Source organism: Podarcis filfolensis (genome assembly GCF_964270895.1).
Source record: "Podarcis filfolensis genome assembly, chromosome: 12".
Taxonomy (NCBI): domain Eukaryota; kingdom Metazoa; phylum Chordata; class Lepidosauria; order Squamata; family Lacertidae; genus Podarcis; species Podarcis filfolensis.
Window position 1 is genome coordinate 31,941,499 of NC_139614.1, and position 12,038 is coordinate 31,953,536.

Here is a 12,038-nt window from a genome sequence, read left to right on the forward strand (position 1 = left end):
TCAGATCTGTTGAAGTTTCTGAGTCATCTTCAAGGGCAGATTCAGCACATTGTAATAATGCAATCTGGAAGTTGGCGGAGTACAGTGGCCAAGGCATTTCTGTCCAAAAGGGGTCGTAGCTGGTGAACCAGCTGGACCTGGAAAAACAGGGGTTGAATTCAGGAATACCCTGAAGTCCTTGCTCCTGTAGCCTTAGCGTTTATGTTCTACCTAAGCTTCTATCCAACTCCACATTATGGATCTCATCCTGTCACCTCCCCCCACCAAAAAAGCTGGAGAACTGATAATATGCAGGCCCTACTATTGGGCAAATGAGGAAACTGCCTTCAGGCAACTGATTTGGGATGTCATGAAGTTATTTAATTTATTGCTATTTGCTTTTTACTCTCAGGGAAGCAGAGCTGTTTGTAGGTTGTTTGTTTTTTTCCTTAGGTGCTATGATAACTTTAGCCTTATTACTATGCAACTTGGCTAGTGGGTTGGGGGCAGGCATTTCCTGTTCTGTCTCAAGCACTGAAATTACTTGGGCTGGTCCTGGAACCATTATATTGCCTTGTACTACAAGTGAGAAACTTCTGTAGGGTTCAACGACTGCTCCAAATGTCCAAGAACTTGCAAATGCAAACTCAGAAGGGCCACCCACTTACCTCAGCAATGCACAGTACATTTATTCTGAACTCGGATGCAATGTCCAGAAGCTACTTCCAAACACAGTTGCAAACAGCATCCATCTTTGACCTCTCTGTCTACAGCTCAAGAGTTCATGCAGATGGAACCACCTGTGCGTATTACATTTCAGTGCATCAGCATCTTTGAATCGGAACCCCCCTTTCTATGATTTGACAACATGAATTTCATTTCTTGACTATGCTGTTGCCCTTTAGTGCGCTGTTAACTCTTATGATGGTGGTCTTCATAATGAAGCCTTGATGGACATCATTAATAGGTATTATATAATTACTGAATCACCCACCCAGATGGTTACAGGTTTTTATAGCATTCTAGATATAATATACAATTTATTTTTGTACTTGGAATGCCTTTACAATTCGTTTCTGCACCCTCAGTTCTTTTTCCATAGATTCAGTTTTCACATATCTGCATTGAATTTACCAGATGGATTAAAAGGTATTAAAGAAAAGCCTTAAGGGATGTATTATTATCTCCATGCAAGGGAAAGTCGGCTGGTGTTAATGGGAGTTAGATGTCTATTGCCACATACAGGATGACAGTATACTCGCTGGAATGCAGATGGAAGGCTTTACATGTGGAAAACACACCTTCCTGTGCTCACAATGAACCTCTTTTTGTTTGGCAACTTGGCCAAAAGATTCTTAACTACTATTATTAAATAGGATTTAAGTCACGGGGACTTCCGAGAGCACTGCCTGCTGTTGACATGCTGGTTTGATTTAGAAGCATAATGCTACAAAAGTTTATAGTTAGAGTACAGTAACACCCTATTTATAAATAAATAAATTTAAGAGTATCCAATAAATTACCCTTGTAGACAACTATTAAACTGACGAGTGGGGTGGAGGTTGATTGTGGGACACGGAAGGCTATAAGAAAAGAGACACGTGGCAGAAGATTCCTTGCTCCCCAGTGAAGTGTAGTGTTGAGCTGTGAGGTTTAGATACAACACTGTAGTGAAAATGAATTTTACAAAATATGTGCGTGGTGCATACAGGACTGGAAATCATGTTTATGCAAGGAATGTGTTATGCACCTATGGTTGTGTTATGCAACAATGTGGGGATTAACTAAGGAAGCTACTATACTGAGTTAAATCACTGGTTTATGAAGCTCAGTACTATTTGCAATAATTGGCAATAAACTTCCAGGATTTCTTACCCAACCCTTCCCAGTGATGCAGAGGGATTGAAACAGGGATCTTCTGTAGCAAAGCAGATGCTCTACCACTGAGCTATGGCCCCCTCCCCCAAATGATGCCCCTAGACCTTGTAAGAACATGAAAATGGTCATGCTGGATCCATTCTACTCTATCTTGTTTAGTATTTAAAAGATCCATCTAGTCTAGAATTTCAAAGCATTCCAGTGTCGTGGTTGTGTGCAGGGACCTCTCCCTCCGAGCTGCAGCAATGTGAACACAACCACAACCACACACCCACACCCACACCCACCCAAAGCTGGGCTTTCCCCAGAGCATCACCCAATGGAACATGTCAAGGGAAATATCCCTGAGCATGTATGGAAGTGCTTTCTGCTTGCGCACAGAGGTGGATTCCAGCCTCTTGTTTCCTCTACCACTGAAGGTTATAGTTGGCACATCTGTTATCCAGTTAATTGCCTCCTCAAGGTGATTTTCCATAAATGAATTGCAAACATCATTTACCGAGTTAGGAACCTAGGTAGCTGCCTTAATACCAAATCCATCCGTCAAGCACTGTCTACATGGAGAGGGGAAGCTGCCATGTATGCCGTCTTGAACACCTTGGAGGAAATGTGAAATATACAAGCAAAAATAAGTAAATAAAACCACCTGCTACCTGGTCCTTCTAACTGCAGATACCAAGGATTGAACTTGGGACCTTCTACATACGTACAGTAGTATATTCTCTACCACTAAACCATGGTGGTTCTCAGGGGTCAGAACTGTAGTTTCACAAATCTTTGGGGCATCAGTGGATCATTATTGTTACACATCCAAAGCTCACTTTATGCCTTAACAAGCAGCATAATTTTGCAAGAGCATCAGTCTATTTTTTATGAGGTTGGGTTTTGTTTTGTTTTTTTGTTCAAATAAAACTACTGAAAGGCTCAGAAAAAGCTCAATATGGAGGCCAAATGGCCGAAATATTGGGAAATATTGGAACAAGAAGGAGAGAAATTGAAATTGCAGAGTTTTGAGAAATTAAAAGATAAAGTGCGAGACTGGCTTTGTTATTATCAAATAAGAGAGGCCTATAATTTGGACAAAAAAATTGGCTTCCAGGTGGAAAAATCAAAATTGGAAACAGAACTGTTAGATCCCAAAACTAAGATACTTTCAAGAATGTATAACTTGCTGTTAAAATAGAACACGCAGGATGAAACGGTTAAATCTGCGATGATTAAATGGGCACAAGATATTGGTCATAACATTATGTTTGCTGACTGGGAACAGTTGTGGACCACCGGTATGAAATTTACGGCATGTAATGCCTTAAGAGAGAATATTATGAAAATGATATATAGGTGGTACATGACACCAGTCAAGCTTGCAAAAATATATCATTTGCCTGATAATAAGTGTTGGAAATGTAAAGAAAATGAAGGTACATTCTTTCACCTTTGGTGGATGTGCCCAAGGATTAAGGCTTTCTGGGAGATGATCTATAATGAAATGAAAAAGGTATTTAAGTATACCTTCCTGAAGAAACCAGAGGCCTTTCTCCTGGGCATGGTCGGCCAATTGGTGCCAAAGAAGGACAGAACTTTCTTTATGTATGCAACAACAGCAGCAAGAATTCTCATCGCAAAGTATTGGAAGACACAAGATCTACCCACCTTGGAAGAATGGCAGATGAAAGTGATAGACTATATGGAATTGGCGGAAATGACTGGCAGAATCTGAGACCAGGGAGAAGAGTTGGTGGAAGAAGATTGGAAGAAGTTTAAAGACTATTTGCAGAAACATTATGCAAAACTATTTGCAGTAAAATTAATGAATGCTAAAATGATGTTGGATTGAAATGAAGTGGCTTTAGCAATAAGGTTAAAAAGAATATGTAAAAATGGACTGATAATTAGATGAAAATATAAAGTTATAATATGTTAAGATATAGAATTAAGATAAATACAAAGAGGGAAAGGATTTGCTGAATTAACTATGTGAATTGGAATACAAAAAAGGGAGGTGTGAGGAGGTCAGGAAACAAGTAATTGAAATATAAGATACGAAAAGATTGATTTGTTTTTTAGTTGTTTTTTATTTCTTCATGCATTTTGTATTTTTCTTTGCATTTTTGTATCTTTTTACTTTTTATTTTTATTTTCTTATTCTGTAATTCTCTTTTGTCTGTAAAATTTCAATAAATATTAAAAAAACAAAACAAATAAAACTACTGAAGTAGATTTTAATGTGTAACAGTTGGAGAGCTTGGATTATTATTCTATAAAGATCCAGTTTGTTTGTTTTTGCTGTACATTAATAACAAATTTAATATAATATCACCACCTCTGTCATTCAAAATGTTTATTTCTGGTTTTAGGAACTAGGCACAGTATAATTAGGGTTAGAGAATGTTATGTCATTCAGATGTTGTTGGACTCAACCTCTCACCAGCCATAATAATAATAATAATAATAATAATAATAATAATAATAATAATAGAAGTAGTAGTAGTAGTAGTATTTATATGCTGCCCATCTGATTGGGTTGCCCCAGCCAATTGTCAAGGGTGGTGGCAGTTGGAGTCCAACAGCTTATGGTGGCCAGAGTTTCCTCATCCTTGTCTTAGCTACTATTTTGTACTTGGCTCTGGATGACGGCCCTTCGGGTTCTACCACCACCAACATATCTCCCACAATGCTTCAAAAATGATACAAAAACTTTAGCACATAATTATTATTATTTTGACATAATTGTAGGACATGCATTATGTCTTCTAGCCTCTGCAGTGAATCACATCTGTGGCATTCTACACCCACAGGACAGTTTTCCTACATGGGGAAATACTTTATGTATATATTGTAACATGAAAAAGTGCACATGGCTCTATTTGTTCTCATGCTGCAGCACCAAAACTCATTGTGCAATGTCACACGTTTTAAGTGCTGTTTTCCTGCATGGAACTTTATCTCTGTTTTTGCAGCTCTCCAAATAAGTTACATTAATTTCTTGGTTCCAAAAATTATTTTGGGAGAATCAGAAATGTTTGTATCGGCAGTTCAGAGCCTATTTAAATACAGAAATCCATGTTTATTCTTTTTTTATTCTTATTATTACATGGTGAAAGACAGCAGGCAGAAGCATTTCATTTGCTTGCAAACTGTTGCTTCAAGAAACAAATTTCTTTCCTTTCCCCTTGCATGAACAAGCTGGCCATGAAAGAGTTCCTATTCCCCAGAATAGGAATATAAAGACTACCTACCTGTTCATTCACCTGTTTATTCACCTGGGAATAAAATATTTTCCAGATTGTATCCACATAATATTATGTTTCCCAATTTTATGCATGTTTATTTGAAAATATGCCTCATGGAGCTCATTGGGATTTACTCTTAAGTAAGTCTACGGGATTGCAACTATACAGCATGAGCCTATGCGTGTTTACTCAGAAGAAAGTGCTACTGAGGGCATTGGGGCTTACTTCCAGATAAGTGTATACAATAGGATTTCTATGTCCCCCAGAATGGTAATTGTTGTGATTACTATCAATATCATTAGAATACACTGGAGGCTGATTTATGGGGTGGATTATGTGCATCCGCAATAAAGAAAAAAATGAAATGCATTCATAGAGTTTCCACATACATTATTTCAGAAATCCTTACAGCAGCTGTACATAGGTCAATATTCATTATCCCCATATTGCAGATTGGTGGAATCTGGGGCACCTAATGAGTTAATATCTGAGGTGAGATGTGAGTTGAGCCTGAAAGTCCCTGTTTCATAATAGCAAACTATTTTCACAGCAACCATGACCATCAAATTAATACAAAAGGTACCAAATCAATACCAGTGATGATTATAATATATGCTAACCATGATAGCAACAAAAATCATATTTATTTATTTTTTGCATTTATACCACACTGAGCACTCCGGAGCAGTAATCATAATAACTGTACAGCACTGAGCACTTGGTAGCAATTATAATAAACGAATAGTAAAATATTAACATTTGCGCAGCACCAAGCTCCCACAAGCAATGATGATAATAAAAAAAAATGCATTTGTACAGCCCTGAGCACTGAGGACTAATAATACTAAGAGCAGCAATATTTGCACTGAAGCAGCAACAATATTTGTGCTGTACAAGGTTCTTTGAAATAATATAATACAATACAATACAATAATAATGTAATAATAATTAATATTGATAATAATAACTTTGTCAGTTGTACAGCAGTGAACTCTCGGTAGTAATATTACTAATAATATAGCACTAATAGCATGATCGCGCCTGTACAGCCCCGAGCACCAGAGAATAATAATGACAATAACGTTTTTTTGCATTTGCGCAGCCCCGAGCACAGCGAGCAGCGCAAGCGTGTCGGGCTACCTCCGCCCGCGCTCCTCCCCGCGGCGGAGGGCTGCCTGCCTCCTCTTCCCCCCGGGCTGCCCCTGCCCCGGGGCGCCTGCTCCTGGCCGTTGCGCTGGCTGCTGCGACCCTTGCGGTATGTGACTGCTTTTGGCAGCGAGCACATGAAGGATTTCATTGAGTGTGAAGACAGAGAGCAGAGACAGAAAGCAGAAGGAGGCGGCCGCTGCCTTTGTAGTCGGGGAGGAATGCGGAAATGTTGAAGCACTATGTCAAACTTTTTTGAAACGGGGTCAAGTCACATTCAGCCAGCGTGGGAAACGGAGGGGGAAAAAAAGTGGAGGCGAGGTGGGGGGAAACTCTTCTACTCCTGCTGCTGCTGCTACTCCCAGACTGAGCACAGACTGAGCACAGGAGCAGAGAGAGAGAGAGAGAAAGAGAGAGAGAGAGAGAGAGAGAGAGGAGGAGAAGCGGCGGCAGGAAAAGAGTGGCAGCAGGCAGGCAGCGTGGAGAGCTGGTGTAAGAGCCCCGCACTCTTGGGAGACTGATCGCTGCAAGGCTTTGATCAGCCCCAGAATAGTTAGCACAAGCCTCTCTCTCTCTCTCCTTCTTCTCCCCCCCCCAAGGGAGGGGGGAGGAGGCGAGATCCTCTGTGCATTAAGGTGCAGCCTGCCCTACCGCTTGCAGGAAGATGCGAACTCAGGGCAGAGGCAGAGCCCCAGAGGAGACGCTGCGACTACCTGTGTGGCCCCGCCACGGTGCCTGCTGAGACCTGAGCCTGCAACCTCAGCCACCATCACCATGTGAACGCTTCGAATCCGGTTCGGTGCTGCTGCTTGGACCCATCATTCTTATGAGATGCTGATTATTTAAGGAAAAAAGAGGGGGAGGGAAACCTCTCCCCCATCTTTTCTTGTTTTCTTTTCTTTTTCATTCTTTCACCCCCTCCCTTTTTCCTTTTTTTTTATTTAAAGCCCAGCTCTCCTGGAGATCACTTTAGGTGGGAGTTTTCTTCTGAAGACCGAGGCAGTTCCAGAGCAATATCAGGTACTTTGGAAAGTGCCCATGTGCTCTCCTGTGTAGACCCTGTAACTTAATGGTCCACTAATTTTCTATTTGGGGGTGGGGAGGGTGGAAAAAAAGTGGGTGGGAACAGGAATCTTTTCCTCCCCCCCCCCCGCCCCAAGATCTCGCTCTCCGCATTTCAGACATTCCTTATTAATTTGCAGATTGTGCCGGATCGAGCCCACCCACCCATCCCGGAGAGGGGGAAAAAAAACTTATTCTGCCTTTCTCCCATTGCGTGTATGCTGTATAAGGGAGCTGCTTTGGGGTGGTCCTCGAGCACGTTTTCTATGAAATGCCACGAAGGGCGGGTGTGTGTGCGCGCATGCATGGATGTGGGTGGGTGAATGAGGACTCATGCGGGCATTCTGGAGTCGTCTTGATCCTGGTCTGAGTATTTTGGGGGGTGGGGGCTGCCCGCTCGCCCGGGGAGGCGTTGTTCTTGTGGAAATCGCTTACCACGCATACTCGGCCACCCCCACCCCTCCCGATTCCTCCAGTTGGGGGGGGGGCGTTGCAGTGCGAAATGTTTAGGGAAGAGGGGCTCGCCCGCCTTTGCCGTGCAGTTGCAAGGCGGCCGGGCGAGCACGCAGGGCACCAGGCTCGCGCATGCATTCTTCATGTGACTTGGGAGGGGGGCAAGTTGCGGTGTTAACCGAGCTGGAAAAGGAGCTCGGAGGGAGGAAAGTAACAACCCCCCCGACCCGCACCAGGATGTGCGTTTCTTATAAGAGACCGGTAACTTTCCACTGCCAACCGGCCCGTTTGCAGCCTCCGGTAGCGGCTTCTCGCGGAACCTCCCTTGCAGCGAGTCTTCTCCGGGGCTTGCGGGCTCCCTCGCCTCAGGCTGGCAGGCAGGCGCGGCGGTGAAGCCGCAGGCCCCGCCCCCTGGCGACCCCCCACACGCAGCTCCCCCCCCCCGCTCTCCCCGCGCGCCCCGCGTTCCCGACCTCACACAGACACGCAGGCAGAGGCCGCCTGGTCGGTTGGGGGCGACCTCCATCCCAGAGGCACCCAGCGGCCCCGCCCTCCCCCTGGCCGTTCTCTCTTTCTATTGGCTGACGAGGCGCTTCCCTCAGAGGATCCTCTTCTTCGCTCGCTCGGGGGCACGTGGAGCTTTTTTCCTTCCCCTCCCCACCGGCCGCCTCTGCAGTCGCCACTTTTCGCTTTGCTGGGCACGCGGCGCTATTCGTTTTGTCCACCTCAGGTTTTTTTTTTTTTTTAAAAAAATTAATTATTATTTTTTAAAATTGGTATATATATATCTATATCTATATACGTGTGTGTCTGTGCGTGTCAGAATGCCGGGACCTCAATTTCAAGCCCAGCAGGGCATGGTGTGAAGGTAAACGAGGCAGCAGCCAACCTTGCTTGGAAGCTAAAGCGGTGTCCTCGATAGGAGGCAGTATGGAAAGCTCCGTGGTGGGAGGAAAAGTGGGATATAAATATAAATAAATAACTTGGGAATAACAGAGAGAGAGAGAGAGAGGCGTTTAACATGCACATGGGTACCTGTGCCTCACAATAAAATAGCCACAATACGCCAAAGGTTTATGGGATAGGTTGTCAAAATGTTACTGCTCAACAGACTTTTTCTTTCTTTCTTTGGCCTTCCCATCTGAAAATGGCGCAGGTGGTCATAGCAGTTACTTCCATAAATTGGGGGGGGGGGTAATGTAAGCAGCCACTGTGATCTGCCTTTGCTAGATGGTACCTTGTTCACATGGCTGGACTTATTTCTCTGGGCAGTTACTAACTGGTTAGCTGGCCTCTATAATGCCTGAACTGGCTCAAGGAAGGCATAATGTGAAGTGTACACCTACCGTTTCAAATTTAAGCTATGCTGCTGACAGTACTCAGTTATTCGTTGTTTCTGGCATATGCTTTAAAAATAATTTTCATATCTAAGTCTTGAGTTGGGGGTTTTTGTTTTTGTTTCTTGCATGTGTGATGCAGATGTAAAGTGTACTTTGGCAAGAATGTGCATTCAGGTTGAAAAAGGCTTCTGTTTTGCATCCACCTTAGAAACATGGATGCATTTAGACAAATAGCAAAATATAGGCTCAAAGGTGCTTTTACACATGTCACATATGAGATTGCTCTAAGGCTGCCATAGAGCAGTTACTCTAGAATAACTGTTGTCATTTTTACTCAGATGTTTCCGAAGCTTGGGTAATAGAACTTAGCCAGAGGTCGAACATATGCGCGCGCACAGTTACATGGTCTTCGAAAGTCATATAATGCAATATGTTACTAAAAATGAAATTACACGCACATGTGAAATGCAAGAAAACTATTTTCACAGGGATCCATAGCCCAGTGGTAGTGCAGATGCTTTTTATGTGGAAAGTCCCAGAGTCAATCTCTGGCGTCTCAAGTTTTAAAAAGAGGTAGCAGGTGATGGGAAAGACTTCTGCTTGAGACTCTGGAAAGCTGCTGCCTGCCAAAGTAGACAATATTGGGCTAGTTGGACAAGTATTTTGACCTGGCATAAGGCAGCTTTGTATCCCCCAAACAGAAGTGATAAAGTAGGGCTAAAATAATATGTCAAAATAAGAACTATATCACACAATTGAAGGTTTTAAAAAATTATGTCAAATAATTGCATATCAGAACAGAAATACAGTGTCTATAGTTACCACAGAAAAAGTCTTAATTTTGTATTGATCTGTTCTGGTCACCTGTGAAGACTAAAATTAGCATGCCATCCTCTTTACCACTATTTAAGCATTCCAAAGACCAGTTTTCAGAATAATACAGTTTTGTTCCCAACACAATTTAAATCATGCTTGACTTCACTGCCAAGATGATGAGGAAGACAATTTATTTAATGTATGAATTGCTTCGCAAAGCAATTTACAACATAATGGAAATATATATGAAACAGACACATATATAAAAAGTTAAAACAATTGCATGTATGAAATCACACATACATAACATACACATACATTTTAAAACAACAACAGAACATACATAAAATCAATTCAATACAGGTACCAACTTGGATAAAGATCTCAGTTATTTCAATAAATGCATTTATGCTGTGTGCTGGTTCTCATCCATGTGTGAGAATTGGTGAGTAAATGCAAATATGATTTTTCTACATAAATCCAACCTGAATGCGATTGTTTGGATAAAAAAGTTGGTGAAAATGATTAGTAATTTTCTACTAAATGAGCTTTTGAAATATAGAGACTATAGAGTATGCCTTCTTATGCTGTTGCTAACAGGTAAATGACATATAGATGAGGTATTAGCCATGCTCCAGACAGAACTATTACTACTCATCAATATTGTACTGGGAAGAGAGAAGGAAACTGTTGAAGCAAACACCTAAACATGCGGGTATTTTATGGTAATCATCCTGTCTTGCTAAGTGTTTTTGTTCACATTGATCTTTATGTCTAAGAGTAGACAGCAATTGGTAATTGTTACTTATCTCTTGTCTTTCTCGTATGGCATCTTCCTTGCCGCTGAATGGTCACAGCCATTTGGGTATAAGACTTTCAGACATTGACACCACTAACGTTATCACAAACATCCGTAAGCAAAATATTGTGAGCACCAGAAAGAAACAATGTGGTTTCTCCAGAGATAATAGTTATCCCTACCACAAACCAGTATGTGAACAAGTCTAAAATGTGGGTACTGATAAGTGGCAACTGCCGTGCTGTTAGTGCAATGGGAGAAGTACCCAATAATCTGGTTTATTCAGTTGAGTTCTCTCATGAGCCTATAGGTCCATTCTACAACACGTTAAACCACTGTTACATACATTCTGTGCCTTACTGGAGTTCCATAAGGAGTCCTGAACTGATGGTTACTTAAGGGCTCTATAACACAGCATGATAAGATATAAATATCCATCTTTATATGTTCTCTACTCATTTCACAATGCGTAGCATCTGCCTAGTTCTTAGAACTGTTTGCATCTTCATCTAGCTTCATATCAGTTAACATTGTTGTAGTTCTAATAGGTATCAACAGCTACTAGCCATGATGGCTATGTTCTGCATCCTCTGTCAGAGGCATCTTGCCTCTCAATACCAGTTGCTGAGAATAGAAGGTGGGCTGAGTGCTATTGCACTCATGTCTTATTTGCAGGCTTCCCACAGGCATCTGATGGGCCATTGTGAGAACAGAAAGCTGGACTAGATGAGCCATTGACTTGGTCTAGCAGGCTCTTCTTATGTTCTTAGTCTTAACCTTCCTTCACTTCACCAAGTTCCCTTTCATCTCATGGTACATACTCTTAGCCTGGCCTTGTGAAAATTTAACATATGCCTCACCCTGCTCTGGAATATATTTTGAAAAAGTAGTTGAACTGGACATGGCGAGTTCCTCTTCTATGTTTCCGTCCCTGCCCAGTTTGTGACACTTGTAGCCCAATTCTGTGCATGTTTACTCAGCAGCATCCCACTGTTTTCATTAGGGTTAATTCTTAGATAAGGATATTTAGAATCACAATTCTAGTTTTTCTCTTTCCCTTCTAGCACACTGATGACATCTCTATAGAACAGGGCATGTCCACATTATACACTTGATCATTCTTATTTCCAAGAATTCTGGGAATTTTAGTTCAGTGAAGTTAGTGGAAGCCTAAAGACCTGTAACCAAAATCCTCAGAAGCTCATAAAATTACAATTCCCAGAATTGTTTTTGGTAGAACATGTGGCATTTACACAGTAGGTGTCTACATATCAACAAATGGAGGGTGGCAGGAGCTCCATATCATCAAAATTGGAAGGAATAATGAAACGT

The 12,038-nt window shown here is 41.9% G+C and overlaps 1 protein-coding gene across 3 annotated transcripts in view; it reads left to right on the forward strand.

Moving 5' to 3' along the window:
* Nucleotides 1-6,070: 6,070 nt before the first annotated feature.
* CDK6 (cyclin dependent kinase 6) overlaps nt 6,071-12,038 on the forward strand; it is a 102,473-nt gene continuing 96,505 nt past the window's right edge. The window contains exon 1 of one of the 3 annotated variants that reach the window (XM_083578861.1): nt 6,071-7,256. The gene's annotated coding sequence lies outside the window, so the exon portion shown is untranslated. Of the gene's footprint in view, nt 7,257-8,238; nt 8,620-12,038 lie in introns of those variants that run through there. The other 2 variants (XM_083578863.1, XM_083578862.1) reach the window with 2 other exon arrangements.